Here is a 13783-nt window from a genome sequence, read left to right as displayed (position 1 = left end):
CTCTACAATATCTATCACCACCGCCACAACGCTGATATGGTGTAATAAACACATGGAATGATGTAATAAATTATTGGAATGAAGTATGTGTAGAAGCATTTGAAGTCCTACTGGAATGAACTAAAACATTATCCAATGAAGTAATAACGTTTCTGAATGAAGTAATAAACGCACTTGAATGAATTGCATTTTTTAATGTAAATAAAGTAAAAACTCAGGTCAACGAATTCAAATGAAACATATGTTGAATCATTTCAAAACCTACTGGAAGAAAGTAAAAACATGTTGTAGTTTCAAGGTATTACGTACGGAATGAAGTAACAAACCTATACAATGAAGTAAAATGGGCTTGTAATGAAGACTGAAAAATTTACACAACAGCACATCTCATCAAAAAAACTAGATCTAATGGCCCAGATTTGGTCTCTAGTTTGGTCTTTAAAATTGGTTCGACATTGATCACAATTCTCTCTCTATATATATATATATATATAGGATTGTGATATATATATATATATATATATATATATATATATATATATATATATGGGTGCATTATAATGATAACCCCAATTTCCGTAATAACCCTATAACTAAATCTGGACCACACATTTTTAAAATCACGCGGTCTAGATTCAAACTTAGATTTACTTCATAAAAAAAAAAGCGCTGGGGTAAATATGTCATTTCGCTCATGATAAAATTTACGTATCCAAATTTCGCTCATTTAATTTCTGAATTTCGCTCATTTTATCATTTTATCAGTCAGTCAAAAGTATCATTTTATCAACTCAGAGTATCATTCTATCCGACAAAACTATCATTCTATGCAATAAACCTAACATATATCATTTTATCATTTTATCAGTCAGTCAAAAGTATCATTTTATCAACTCAGAGTATCATTCTATCCGGCAAAACTATCATTCTATGAAATAAACCTATCATTTTATCACAAAGCAGTAAACGTATCATTTTATCAACTCAGAGTATCATTTTTATAAGCTAACTGTCATTTTATCCGCTTAGATTATCATTTTATAAGGTAAAAGTATCATTTTATTAAACAAAAATGTCATTTTATACACCAAAAATACATATCATTCTATCGGCTGAAAGTATCATTCTACCCGGCAAAACTATCATTCTATCGGCTGAAAGTATCATTCTATCCGGCAAAACTATCATTTTATCAGTTTTATGTCATTTTGTCACGTTAAAGTATCATTTTATCAGCTTATATGCAATTTCTTCAGCTAAACTATCATTTTTATAAGCTAACTGTCATTTTATCCGCTTAGATTATCATTTTATCAGGTAAAAGTATCATTTTATTAAACAAAAATGTCATTTTATACACCAAAAATACCTATCATTCTATCGGCTGAAAGTATCATTCTACCCGGCAAAACTATCATTCTATCGGCTAAAAGTATCATTCTATCCGGTAAAACTATCATTTTATGCAGTAAACCTAACATTTATAAGCTAAAAGTATCATTTTATCAACTCAGAGTATCATTCTATCCGGAAAAACTATCATTTTTATAAGGTTTCTGTAATTTTATCCGCTTAGATTATCATTTTATCAGGTAAAAGTATCATTTTATTAAACAAAAATGTCATTTTATACACCAAAAATATCTATCATTCTATCGGCTGAAAGTATCATTCTACCCGGCAAAACTATCATTCTATCGGCTGAAAGTATCATTCTATCCGGCAAAACTATCATTTTATGCAGTAAACCTAACATGTATAAGCTAAAAGTATCATTTTTTCAACTCAGAGTATCATTCTATCCGGCAAAACTATCATTCTATGCAATAAACCTATCATTTTATCATTTTATCAATCAGTCAAAAGTATCATTTTATCAACTCAGAGTATCATTCTATCCGGCAAAACTATCATTCTAAGCAATAAACCTATCATTTTATCATTTTATCAATCAGTTAAAAGTATCATTTTATCAACTCAGAGTATCATTCTATCCGGCAAAACTATCATTCTATGCAATAAACCTATCATTTTATCATTTTACGTGATATTTGGCGAAATTCAGAAATTAAATGAGGAAAATGACAGTTTTACCCCCACGCTTTTTTTTATGAAGTAAATCTAAGTTTGAATCTCAAAACTATCATTCTATGCAATAAACCTATCATTTTATCATTTTACGTGATATTTGGCAAAATTCAGAAATTAAATGAGAGAAATGACAGTTTTACCCCCACGTTTTTTTATGAAGTAAATCTAAGTTTGAATCTCAACCGCATGATTAGAAATATGTGTGGTTCAGATTTGGTTATAGGGTTATTACGATATTTAGGGGTTATTATATGATCACGACTCTATATATATATATATATATATATATATATATATATATATATATATATATATATATATATATATATATATAGGGTCATGATCTATGGCAAACACCTCTTAACCATATAACTAGAGAACAAATAATAGCCACAAGATCAAAAAAATCAAGGGCTAGTATTAATTTTTGAATTTAATGAGATATTAGTTCCCTCAATCACAAATTTACTCCACAATAATAAGGCGGGGGTATAATGGTCATTGCACATCCAAAATTAGATTACATCATTGGCATTTGAAAAAGAAACCGCATTCTTCTCTTCTCCTCCTCTTCCTTCTTCTGCAAAATAGTTCTCAGCTCTCCTACCGCCGATTCGTCCGATTGAAGAGGAATTCGATTGGAAATTATCAATATTTTCGCGATTCAAGTGACTCTCTTTCCCCGACGAAGGAATCTGCATCGGTGTCTCCAATCATCACTCTTCCAGTGGCCAACAACACCGCCACCGTCAACAAGGCGGCGGCGGCGCTCCGGAAGGAGCTCATCGCGGTGATCAAGGAGAAGAAGGAGGCGATGGCCAAGGGCGGGCCGCTCTACGACATCTTGTCGCACATGATCGTGGCATCTGACCCCGAGCGGGAACACACAGATCTATGATATAATTTAGCCTGCATTTCCCAATTTATCTTCTGTTTTTCTTAGTTTTGATTTCCTTTAATTAGGGAATTAACATTAGGTGATAAGCTATCGTTGCAATTTTTATGATGGGATGTAGTGTAGTATTTGAATTTTGTGAGATTTTAGCTATGCATTTCAGATGTAGCCCCTTTCTGTTTCTTCTTGCTCTGATCTAATTATAATATCAATGTTGAATTGTCCCAAAAATAATCATGCTAAGAGTGAAGAGTGAAGTAAAATCATGCTAAGAGTGATGTGTTTTGTAAACAAGAGTGAAGTAAAATCAGAACAAGAGTGATGTGTTTTGTGAACAAGAGTGAAGTAAAATCAGAACAAGAGTGAAGTGAAATCAGAACAAGAGTGATGTGTTTTGTGAACAAGAGTGAAGTGAAATCAGAACAAGAGTGATGTGTTTTGTGAACAAGAGTGAAGTAAAATCAGAACAAGAGTGATGTTTTGTAAACAAGAGTGAAGTAAAATCACAATAAAAGTGATGTGTTTTGTGAACAAGAGTGAAGTAAAATCATAATAAGAGTGATGTGTTTTGTGAACAAGAGTGAAGTAAAATCAGAACAAGAGTGATGTGTTTTGTGAACAAGAGTGAAGTAAAATCAGAACAAGAGTGATGTTTTGTAAACAAGAGTGAAGTAAAATCAGAACAAGAGTGATGTGTTTTGTGAACAAGAGTGAAGTAAAATCAGAACAAGAGTGAAGTGAAATCAGAACAAGAGTGATGTGTTTTGTGAACAAGAGTGAAGTGAAATCAGAACAAGAGTGATGTGTTTTGTGAACAAGAGTGAAGTGAAATCAGAACAAGAGTGATGTGTTTTGTGAACAAGAGTGAAGTAAAATCAGAACAAGAGTGAAGTGAAATCAGAACAAGAGTGATGTGTTTTGTGAACAAGAGTGAAGTGAAATCAGAACAAGAGTGATGTGTTTTGTGAACAAGAGTGATGTGTTTTGTGAACAAGAGTGAAGTGCAATCAAAACAAGAGTGATGTGTTTTGTGAACAAGAGTGAAGTAAAATCAGAACAAGAGTGATGTTTTGTAAACAAGAGTGTAGTAAAATCACAAGATACATCAGTAACATTAAACGTAGACGGAAACTAACTATATCGAAGACGAATCTTAGAGCCTACAGCCACCGCGCCCCGCTCTTGTTCCGAAACTCCGCTTCTCTTCTACGGCAGCTCATCGTTGCGTCTCCTTACCCGCCGACGCTGATTCCGGTGAGTCCGACGTAGAGGTAGGTTTTGATTTGGGGTTTTTTCAGCATTGGCGCGACGATTGAATCCGCCAACAGCCCCTCCGCCCCGATCGCCTTTGCCAGCTCCCCCACCGCCGCCAGTATCCTCTCCGGCGCCACCCCCAGCTCAGAATTACGATTTGGAAGAAGAAAGGATCGCATATTTGGAAGATTTCGCGTAATTTGATCGCATGTTTTAATTCAGAAAGTAATTTCCAAAAATACCCTCAGCATATTTTATTTTATTAAAATTAATAATATTTGTTCCATTAAGATGTGTGGCTGAGATTTGTTCTCTAGTTATACCCTTAAGATTAGTTATATCTTGATCACTACCATATATATATATATATATATATATATATATATATATATATATATATGGTTAAACTAACTGCATCGGAAGATGGATTATTGTAACTGGGGAATTATTCCCCCTATGTTATTCATCTACCTCATTTTCTTCAAGCATAGTTCATTTTACACTGATGATTTTTTGTTCATGAGAAATTTACTTTAGAATACAAACTTTTATACCAAATATGTAATCTGGATAAATAGTGTTACTTTTAAGTACCAAACACACCAATAAAATACATAACTAGTTAAAACCATGAATCTTAGTATGAATTTATGATTATTATTGTTCAATCGAAACATGACTAGTCTACCAAACGAGCTTTAGAAATAGTCGTTATGTGAAAATGTTGTACATCACTCTTTCAAATTCTCGGTCGATATTTGTAATGTAAACCAATTTCATCAAATAGAGTTAATGAAAATTTATTAATCTCAATTATATTATAGCACTATTAATTATATTTAACATTTATTAATCCAAAGTAGAATTTATTACTCATTATTTTGCTTTAATGTTGAGACGATTATTACTCATTTGGTCCCCCAGTAATGGTGCACTGGGGTCAGTCACTCGGTGCAGCCAATTATTCACCTTAGACCACAACTACTGGATATAGTATATGTTTATTAAGTTGACAAATTTAAGATGCTTGTACACTAACATTAATTATGGAGATCTATTCATTTCGAATCAAGGATATTTTGGTAGATCGAAGTAGATTTTGGTTAACAACGAACTGAAAATGGTAATTAATCAAACAGTTCCAATGATTGTATATCCACGAGATTGATTATTAAATGTTAATTTATTCTAAATTTTAAACCTTCATCTGTTCATTTAATTATTTTATAGTAGTAGATAATAATACCATCATTAATTACACAAAAATTGAGCATTTCTAATCCAAATTTTTACTATTACTCTCTCCGTCCCTCAAGAATATGCACTCTTTCATTTTTAGTCCGTCCCACAAAAATATACACTTTTAATTTTGGAAAGTCTTTTCTCTCTAATGAGGTGAGACTCATTTTCCACTAACAATACTTATTTACTTTTTCTCTCTACCTCTCTCTTACTTCACCAATTTTACATTAAAACTCATGCCGACCTCAAAGTGCTTCTTTGGGGATGGAGGGAGTATTAATTATTGCAATTAATAAATTTTATTAAAAAACCATACGCACAATAGAACATGGTTTAATTTAACTACACCATACATGCATGCATGTTCATCACTTTATTAAATAGAATGACTACGGACTACCAAGCTGTTGTGAGAAAGAAGAAAAAAATAATATAACAACAGTGTAATGTTATTGTTTACTTGATTAACCTAGAAATTGTTGTTCAATTAATTTACACAAAGTAGCATAGTTTATGGATTTATGTTTTGAAATCCATAAATAAGTGTTAATGATTCAGATTTTCATTTCAACATATATACACTTATTAGCTCAAAATTAATTAGTTTTTCTTCCTTAAAAATACAAGTAGTTCTATGAGAATAATATAGTAGCGATTAATTACTATTTAGGCTAATTGCATGAGAATATATAGGTAATTAAACCTAAGTGGAATAACTATTCCACATTTTATTTCTATATAATTAACACACGATGGATTCCCATCTCAATTTTACATATACAAATCCAAATCATGATCGCACTCACACTCACACCATGCTACTACAATAATTTTGATGAATTCACAACCCTTTTGATCCAATCAACTTGGTCAAACCAAACGTCAACGCCATCGCCAGCCACCCTCCGACCAGCACCCTCGCCGTGGCCCTCCCCGCCGGCGCCCTCCCCAGCGCCGCCCCCACCCACCCGAACCCCACCAGCGCCGCGCTCACCGCCGCCACCACCACCCCCCACCCTCACCCTATACTCCTCGATAAACGACGCCGCCAGCAGAGGCACCATCGCCCCCACCGAGAACGCCAGCGCCGACGCCGCCGCCGCCTGAATCGGATTCGGCAAATTCCCCTCTCTCTTCTCTTCCTCAGAGGCGACGACGCCGGAGCGCTTCTCGTCCCTCTTGAGCTGGGCGAGCTCGATGTCGAGCTGGGAGTAGACGGAGACGAACTCGCCGATGGCCATGGAGCAGGCGCCGGCCACGAGCCCCGCGAAGCCGGCCAGGACCATGGCCTTGATGGCGTGCTTCACGGCGCCCACGCCCATCATCAGGGAGGCCGTGGAGACGAGGCCGTCATTGGCGCCTAGGACGGCTGCGCGGAGCCATTGGGAGCGCTTCGAGTAGTCGAATTCCTGCTCGAGAATGGAGGAATTAGGGTTTTGTATTGGGTTGGAAGCCATTTTTATTTCGAGAGGGGAGGAGTGTGGTTGTGTTGTGAGAATTGGATGAGTATGGTTGACACACGCCTTGGCTTATGGTATTTATAGATGGGGAAAAGTCATGTTTCTATATGTGTATTTATTTATTTTAAATGGATCTCATGTGTGTATAAAATGACAACATTATATTATATACATACATTTAAATATTGTAACACTAGATAGATGAGGCGTGTGGCCATTAGGCACCAAACTCTACCTTTTCAAGGTACAATTCTTGCATGCTTACTACTAAACTTTTATAAGTATAAAATTGGATTTAGTAACTTTAGGGTTCTTGCGAATGGCATTTGTTTTTGTCGATTTGGGGTGAGATTTTTGTGACAAATTACTGATTCAGAAAATGAAATTCATGGGATAGAAACTGACGACATCATCTGTATTTGTACTGAGGAAGCATTTTTTTTTTTCTTTTCTTTTTGTAGATATTGAACTTTTGATATTTTGATATTGCAGTTTCCAATCCAACGACAACTCATTTCTACTCTAAGATTTGTTTTAGTTATAAATAAAACGTAGACCCTTGAAATCGCTCAACGGGAATATAAGGTTAGGGTTGAGGCGAGCGGCTATGAAATTAGTGGTCCATTTATGAATTTTTTTTATTGTACTCGTAGACCGCGGTGCGGTTGCCCGCCCTTCCCCGACCCTAGCTTAGGTCTGTCCCAATTTATGGCCCACATATCTAATATTAATATTATTTATATAATTATAGTATTCCTATTTAAGTTTTCAAAATAAATTATTCGTTAAGTTTGGTCATCTTTATATTGTCACCAAAGTGGTTTTTGATACCTATCAAAGTTGATGGAATATATATGTATATGAAATTCTGTATTCAAGAACGACAAATTATAATATTAATCTACCATCTAAAGAGTAAGTACTTTGCTAAGACAAAAAGGTATAGGGGAAAGAAACAATTGTAGTTGAATATAAAAACCATGATTGAATAATTTGTAACATTACATTTCAAGAACAACTTTTCTAAGATACTCCCTCTCTCTAATATCACACTGAAGAGAATGTTATATTGAGGGTATATATGATCTACAAAGTCGATTTGAGATAAAACACAACTTCTCATTTAATAATTAATTATATGCTACACATGTGATCCCACGTACATAAGTGACATATGCCTGATAAAATTTTGGCAAGAAGATTCCCCAAAGATTAAATATTCTTTTCATTTTTTTTGAAAATATCGAATTACCCATATTAATATTTTTATGGTGAAAAAAGAAGATTTTTCACACTATCGTGGAGACAAGACCTTTATATCAGCATATAATTCTGCTTTATATCTTGAAGCAAGCAATTTTCTAGACGCATCAGAATCCATTCATATATAGTTGTGGGAATGAATTAATCGAATTTGAACTTTATACTCAGTTGAATAATCAATAGTTTGGTATACTTACGCTTAATTTATTTTACTTATTGTAACTTGATTGGACTTGAGTTTAAAAATCTGTCAACGTTAAAATGATTTCAAATATTTTCTGTTTGTATCCAAATTGAGCTGATCAAAATTATTATACTTTATTTGATATTTCAGCACTATAGTCCAAAACCTAATGTGAAGGTTAATCGAGTTAATTCATTCAATTAATTTTAGATTAATTTAGCAAGACTGTTTGGATATTCGGTACTGTATTGTCCTGATCAAGGACGAAGGTACATTTTTCCAATTGAACCCCTCAACAATTTTGATAATTTTCACAAGTATAAATCTTATTTTGAAAATTATTAGTGAATTAGCTAGCTGTATTTGAACATTTGAAAATTTACTTTATGTTGTTACAAAAATATGTTTAGTTGATTGTATATACACAAATTATTTTCTTCCATAAATTAAATGTCACGTATAATGTTGAATTTCAGTCAGAAAAAGTGATAAAGATTACTTGAAAGTTGTTTTCATGAACTCTATTTTTACTTTCTTAGTCGCAATTTAGATTTATGTACCGCATAGCATTAAAAAGTTATTGTCGAAAACTCATCTGAATTTGAAAAACTAAGTTATTGAAGTATTAAAAATGGATAAATTCTTTGACCATGCATTATTTTTACGAAAAATAATGGAGTCAAATAATAACCAAATTTGTGCGTACGTTTGCATATTTATAGGCAATTAATTCATAAAAACAAGATTTTTCGTCTGTTGTAAATTAAAATTAAGTTGTGAGTTGAAGTGTTTTAGATTTTAAGAGAAACCTTTTATAGAAAAGCTATATATGTTGAGATTCTTTTTCGACACTAAATGTAAAATGTCTAGCTCGGTCACTGATCATAGTCCTACGCCTTTAGTTTTGATGCTAGCTTTGTGTTGCATGAAAAAAATACTCATACAAAATTTGTTGATAGAAACAAAGATTTTGTGTATTATTTCATCTAATTAGATATTGGGCCAGCTTGCATTAGATTAGATGTGACACTTAATATCAATTCAATCACGCCTTGCCTAATAACTTGAGACGGACATGTCTCTTCTGCATGAATGAAATTACAAGCTTTGTTTATTTACATAGTTTTATTTTTGGTTTTTTTCTAAATGATCATTTTCATGTCAATTTCCATCGAGCTAGTACAATATTTGGATTAAACACAACTTCTTCCACAAATATCTTATACTACGACTATTTAATTATAATAATATAATTCTATAAAAAAAATTTAAATGTTTATCCATCATCATCTGCGTTCATTCCCTTAATTTATCTTTTCCATGCATTATTTTGCACTAAAATACAAAGTCTTTCCACTTTCCCATGAAACATGGAAACCTCACAAAATTGATCAGTGCTTTAGTTGAAAGAGTGAAGCACAATAACAGTCATTTATTTTAGCTTTAATAAAAGATGAAAAAGCAAAAATAGATTAAAGGAAATATTAAAGTTTATCAGCCATAGCAATCCGTTTTTTCGCTGACAATTACATGTGTGTGAAGTAACATTACATGATGAATTCTCTAAAGATCAAATTCCATTCGAGAAATATACTTAAACACATGTCTCCCATTTCAGTCATATCAATTTATTCTAATTAGTATACATATTCAAATAATAAGTAATATACTATTAGCAATGAAATGTAGCAATATCATTATTCTCTATATGTTATGAACAGATCTCGACCACGACGATCCACTCGATTTTGTACAGTTTATATTTAGGCTCAACTCGATTTCTATTGTGTTTCGATCGATTGGCATACATATCTTGGTGTAAGGAGGGCTTAATTAGCTCCCACAAGCCAATTTTTTTTTTTATTATTTTCATAGGATCTTCAAATTATGGCATAAGAATTTATGAAGAAGAAGTATCATAATCAAAAATGGAAAATGGATTGGTGAGGAGGAAAGCACTAATCACTAAGAGGGAGAAAAGAGGAGACACAAAGAAGTTGATGATGAGATATTATTTCTCTATTGAGTGTGCTTTCCACACGACTGCCACCAACACTCATTTTGTTTATCTTATTGCATCCATTTTAGAGCTATAAGTTGCAAATTTTTTAATTTTTTTTTCTTGGATATTTCATTTTCTTCTGCAAAGTATGGTTTCCTACTTTTTAAGCCCCATCACGTTACAAATTTCTTTGACGAGATTGAAAAGGAAATATAGTCAATGCATCCAATCTTATTGCTACACCTAAATGATTATAATTCATGCAGAAATATGTATTATTTTTACAATTGATAAGTCCTGAATAACCACGTTGGATAGATATCATTTTATTGGCTTCCAATTTAACTTTATGCTGGATAAGCATGTGAGTAATCATACTATATGCTCACTTCAAATTTGGAAGTGATATATGTATACCTCTTTTTATATAAATTTGTATGTTGACCATTAAGCACTATTACATTTTTCATATAAAAACAATAGGTTAACTAACTATTGATCACTCTTTTTGAGACAACTACTTGAACAAGCTGCAAAGTGGAGTAGTTGTTTAGGTAGCTACAAACTGGAGTAGTTAATAATCAATCTCCTATAAGATAAAATCATCGCATAGAAAAACAAATTTCCATCAATTATTACCTCTTTAGGCCTGGTATTGATTATATAGATTAATATCATAAACATATGTACATATATTAAAGAAATGAATACTATTTTAAATTGAGGAAATCTTGAAAGATGACTGGTTGGGCCCAGCCCAACAATACTAATATGAGCACCATTAAGTCGATGGATTGGGCCCTTAAGACTGTTAATTTTTGCAAAATGTTAAGATGAGAATTGAGCCCACAAATGATATATGAGGAGTCTTTAAATAATTATGTGTTGAAAATTGTTGCAAAATTTAGTTGAATCCACCACAATGCAATACAAGATCAAGCACTATAATAAAGGAGCAAAGGAAAATGCTATAGCATATAAAATAATTGGACTTAACTATTATTTATAGGCTATGGCAAACTTGAAAAGTTTCATGATTCATAGGAAACTATAAAATCATCGATAATTATAATTACTAGAAGGAAAACTATAAAATCATCGATGATTACAACTATTTGAAGGTCAAAAGCTATGACCATATGTTTCCTACTTTTCCAACAAATACCAATAAGATCGATTCATTGATAGAAAACATGTGTTTTTATTTGTCCTAATAATGACTTAATTATATTGGCATTACGAAGTACTACTATGAAATATATAGTTGAAGGGCACATAGTTAGAATTTATGGCAAAAAGAAATTAATTATAGCTTGTTGTTTTGGCATCATTGCACACGTCAAGTTAATATTCTCAAGATTCAAGTAGTACTAAATTGGCGATATTCAAAACGTTGAAAATTTATTCAAGACTTGTGAGTAGTCTTTTGAAAATTTATTCAAGATTTGTGAGTTGTCTTTTTTACCCACTAAATGTTCAATTTAATTTTGAAAAGAAAGTGTCACCGATGCCAAGTGAAAAAATCTAACAAAAGAATGAGAATAATTTACAGAAGTAACCAATCATATTATAATTATTCTTCTTAAAATTAAATTGCGATAATAGAACTGAATTTTATTAAAACTAGATGTCGTGGAATAATATAAAGATCAGGATCACAATACAGACACTTAGTATACTCAATAATGCTATCACATTTTATTTAACATAATCATAATTTAAAATACAAAAAACTTATCCATCAATAAACGTCTCATTTCACCATTTTTGTCTATCCATTAATAAATATTCATTCGTTTTTGTGAAAAAGGAATCGCAGTGTTTGATGCTAAATGGCAACGAGATAAGAAAGAACACAGATGTTTTTGTGGTTCGGCTCTAGGCCTACGTCCACGGATCGAAAAGGGATTTGGTATTGTATTGATTGATTCTGGGCGGATTACAAGGCGTAAACTAGCTCTAGACTAAGCAACAAGAACATTCATCTCTCAAGATCAAGCTTTCTCTACAACAGAAAAATGATCTCCCTCAACATGGATGAAACTCTCCTTTCTTGCTCTCAATCTTTCTTGGCTTGTTTCTTACTTTTTCTCTAGCTCACACACAATCTATTTAAGAGAATGTGTATATCTGAGTAAGTGACGGTTACTTCTCAAACCCTTGCTCAGCTCCCGTTGAGCTCAACAGTTGTAACTGCCACCAACAGATATTCGAACCCAGCCCCAACGGCTAGTTCACTTGAGTTAGCTCTTCGGCTTTTTCCCACTTGATCAGCCAAAATGCTAACAAATCCTCCACCTGGATGATCAACCCCTCATACAAATCCCATACTCCATCACCACACAATGATTCATCAGTTTCGGACCAACCCCACCAAATCCAAGCAGTAGTTAACTTGGACTTTGGCAGAGCTTTTGTAAGCATGTCTGCGGCATTATGCTCTGTGCCTACTTTCTCTATCTTCACTTCCTTCTTCTCAACCTCATCTCTTATGAAGTGCAGCCTCGAATCTATGTGCTTACTCCGCTCATGGAAAGTCTGGTGTTTTGCCAAGCAAATAGCACTACTGCTGTCGCATTTTATAACCACACTGCCTTGCTTTACTCCAAATCACCAACAATTCCTTTCAGCTAGTAGCTCTCCTTCACTGCTTCAGTTAAAGCTATATACTCAGCTTCTGTAGTTGATAATGCTACTACAGATTGAAGGCTTGACTTCCAACTTATTGCTGAGTTGAACAATGTGAATATATATCCGGATTGTGATCTTATATTATCCAAATTTGTTGCATAATCCGAGTCACAGAAGCCAACCAATGTATCTTCCTCAGTGGTATCTTCTGATTTAAACAAGATTCCCAGATCATCATGATTCTTCAAATATCTCAGAATGTGCTTGAGTGCCAGCCAATGCTCTTTGCCCGGGCAAGACATGTATCTGCTTGCCATGTTGATGGCATGAACAATGTCTGGTCTTGTACAAATCATAGTGTACATGACACTCCCAACTATATTAGCATAAGGAATCTTGCTCATCTTCTTTTCCTCAACTTCATTTCTTGGGCATTGATCCTTTGAAAGTCTGAACTGTTGAGAGATTGGAACTGAAGCCCCTTTGCTGCTTTCAACCTGAAACTTATGTACTATCTTCTTGATGTAATCTCTTTGAGATAACCACAATGTCTTATTTCCCCTATCTCTCAAAATATCCATCCCTATGATTCTTTGAGCACATCCCAGATCCTTTATCTCAAAGCCTTCTTTGAGCATCTCCTTCACTTTCTGGATTTCTGCCTTATCTGGCCCAGAAATCAAAATATCATCAACATACAACAGTAAGTACACCACATTTGCTTCATTTCTGTTTTTGAAGTAAACGCAGTTATCATACTC

General features: G+C 33.4%; 1 pseudogene; it reads right to left on the bottom strand.

Moving 5' to 3' along the window:
• Nucleotides 1–6179: 6179 nt before the first annotated feature.
• LOC121781024 lies at nucleotides 6180–7012 on the bottom strand (annotated as a pseudogene).
• Nucleotides 7013–13783: the final 6771 nt, after the last annotated feature.

The sequence above is a fragment of the Salvia splendens genome, chromosome 20 (genome assembly GCF_004379255.2).
Source record: "Salvia splendens isolate huo1 chromosome 20, SspV2, whole genome shotgun sequence".
NCBI lineage: Eukaryota > Viridiplantae > Streptophyta > Magnoliopsida > Lamiales > Lamiaceae > Salvia > Salvia splendens.
Note: the sequence above shows the minus strand (reverse complement) of the source record. Positions and strands in the feature narration are given on the sequence as shown.